We start from the raw sequence: 3450 nt of genomic DNA, 5'->3' as shown, positions 1-3450 counted from the left end.
GATGGCTCTTATAGACTTTGCACAGATTTCCGGAAAGTGAATGCTGTTACAAAGGCGGATTCCTATCCACTGCCACGGATCGATGACTGTCTGGATAAGCTGGGCAATGCTCGATATGTCAGCAAATTTGATCTTCTCAAGGGCTATTGGCAGGTCCCACTCACCGATCGTGCGAAGAAGATCTCAACATTTGTCAACTAATGAAGGACTTCACCAATATAAACGACTTCTTAATAGCGTAATTGCTGATATTGATGGTTGCGAAGATAAATTGATGATGTGATCATATACAGTAACACTTGGCAGGGCAGGATCATCTCAGAACTATCACCGTTTTTTCTTTGTTTTTTTTTTTTTTTGTTTTTTTTTTTTTTTGATAAACTATCGGAGATGTAATTCGGTGAATCTTGTTAAATGTGAGTTTTCCCATGGAACAGTGGATTTCTTGGGATACTCTGTGGGATAAGGCCAAGTAAAACCAATCAAAGCTAAAGCAGAGGCAATTTCGGACATTCCCACTCCGAAAACAGGAAGGAACTGATGCGCTATCTTGGAATGACGGGATACTATAGGCGATTTTGTAAAAACTTTTCTATCATTGCCTAACCCCTCACTGCAAAAAGGATAAATTTCTATGGAGTGAGGATTGTAAGGTTGCTTTTCATAAAATAAAAGCAATACTTAATTGCTCCCCTGTACTCATCGCTCCAGACTTTGAGAAACAATTTCATTTGTATGTTGATGCGAGTGATATAGGGTCAGGGGCAGTTTTAATGCAGATTGGAGATGATGGCGTACATCATCCGCTTTGCTATTTTTCTAAGAAATTTGATAGACATCAATTAAATTATTCCACAATTGAAAAGGAATGTTTAGCATTAATGCTAGCTTTGAACCATTTTAATGTATATTTGTGTGTTACTCGACACCCAATTGTGGTGAATACTGATAAAAATCCTTTGACGTTCATAAACAAAATGAAGAACAAGAATTAAAGGATTCTTCATTGGAGTTTTTCTCTACAAGAGTATGATCTAGAAATTAGACATATTCGTGGCAAGGATAATATTCTTGCTGATGCCTTGTCAAGAGTGTAGATATAGTTAATTTACTTACTTTTTCCTTCACATAGGGGTGTGTTAGGTTATGCCTAATAAATTTATTTTACTATAATATAATGTTGAATACTGTTATACTATTTTTTATTATACTTTGTAATAGCTTAGTCTGTATTAACCATATTGTAGAGTGCATGATTAAAGTTCATAAATTTAAAGGGACAGCTGGCCTCCGGGTCATAGACTTGTTTCTTTTGCTGTCCCTTACCATGTTTCTTGGTGAATAAATAAATGAAATGAAAATGAAATTTTAAGACTTCATAAATTTTTTTTAACAAAATAGTACTATACAAACCATACAAGCTTTAGTAGCAGGTAGGTATATAACTGATTCAGAGTTTGCCAAGAAATTGATCGGTTGGGGACATGCGGCACATGTTAAGGTGGGTGGGGAGACATCACATCAATTCCTCCCCAAACTACTATTCACAAATGGTCTATAGTTAAAACCCCACTTTTCACATCGAGAGTAAAGAACAACAACAACTACGAATGACTGTCATGAATTTGTCTGTTCACTTTTGTTCTGTCCCTGTGCAACTCAAAATTGCGCAATTTCTGCTATAAATCAATCAATCAAAGTGTTCAGTGGCGCTGTCACACTTGTTTAAAAACGAGTTATTTATAATATTAAGATCCGTTGATAGCGTTTAATATTATCAACATATATACATTTCCTTTTTTCCTAATTTCAAAACTTTCATTACCCACACCTAAATGTATTTAAATTCTAATTACCCAATTGATTTTATATGTCATTAAAAACATACAGCTGTTAGTGTAGGTTTATCTATTTCAACTATATCAAAATAGTGGTATAGACATTTTACGACTCTGATGTTATGTCCACTCAATCTCGTCGATGACGTCATGATATACTCAGTTTTTCCAGTACCTTATGTTAACAATCACCTTAATGTTTGAGAAATAAAAATGTTCTGGTACGTTTAACCTAATGTTTTATGTGTGCTTCTTATCTCCCTAGTCCTGTTCAGAGCGGACCGTAAAGGCAAGCAAGGTAGGCAGTGCATACACTACTAAAACTTCTTTTTTTTAAATACAAAACTACAAAAATTATTTACGTTTTCCCATTTCAACATTTCTTAGCCACAATCTTCTATGCAGTCTTAACTTTTCGAGTAGATTGCTACAGTTCATTAGAATAGCTAAGTTAATATTGTTACTTTTTTAATTGTTGGCCTACTTGGTGTTGCTATCTAGGGTACCTAACGAGTCTCTCGTATCGTCCTCTCGCCTGCTTAAAATTTCCGCATGGCTGGTTTTTAACTTCAGCCTATCGCGTATTCAGTGAGGCAAAGGAAGTGAGAGCGTATCGTAAATGCTCGAATAAGAGCCGCTCTTGAATAAGCGCCGCACTAAACGTGATTCCTTTCGTTAGCTCGATAAGCGCCGCTGCGCTTATTCGAGAGTATATTATTATTACCCAGTGTGTAATGAAACACTTTAAGAAACAGGGTCTTAAATACAATGGATAACACAGTGAAGACACAAGCATTTCTTTATAATCGTTTGACGTTTAGACCTGGCCTACCGAACTACGGGAATAACCTGAAATAGGTAACAATAGGAACGGGTATTTCAATGTAGGCCTACATGGAAAGTGCCACTCCAATATTTTTGTGATAGCGCCGCTCCCGAATAAGCGCCGCACTGAAGCCTCCAAAAAAGTTATAGGCCTAAGCGCCACGGCGCTTATTCGATCATTTACAGTGTACCCTACGGTGGTACAATGGTAAAACATCCTATTCTGCCAACCGCATGGTGGCGTTAGAATAGCAAATTTAACACTGGAGTGGAAGCGCTCCTTCCAAAGAGTATGTGCGCATGCTCCTCTTCTCATTGCTTGCTTCTCCACAGTAGCTATAATCGGGACCTCTGCTCTGCCAATCAGATTATTTGTATTAGCAGACATTGTGTAATCTCAATGATTAAAATTAAAGTAAATAAGACCTGTTTAGAAGAAGCTTGTATTTGCTGCGAAGCAGCCAATTCATATTCTTGGTAGCAATTTGACCTCTGAAAGGTCACTGTTTGTCAAAAAACGAGTGCCTAAGACGACAGAAAAGCGGAGTTTGTAGACTAACCTACTCGTACCAACGTCCGCATGTCGCGCTAGCCTTATCCTACTCTAGGCCTAGATTAGCTAGGATGGTATAGGCCTAGTCTTGAAGGGACGAAGGTCCCAATGAAAAACAACGTCGCTCTTTGATAGCTAACATTGTCTATTTAACATCACAATAATTCATTATTAGACCTATAGTTGTTTTTTGAATTGTACTCCACAAATCTCAGCCGATACCTCGCACAAATC

Source organism: Anneissia japonica, unplaced genomic scaffold (assembly GCF_011630105.1).
Source record: "Anneissia japonica isolate Jap-2015-1 unplaced genomic scaffold, ASM1163010v1 scaffold685_len2926416_cov193, whole genome shotgun sequence".
NCBI lineage: Eukaryota > Metazoa > Echinodermata > Crinoidea > Comatulida > Comatulidae > Anneissia > Anneissia japonica.
The sequence above is the reverse complement of the archived record's forward strand: the minus strand, read 5'-3'. Positions refer to the sequence as shown.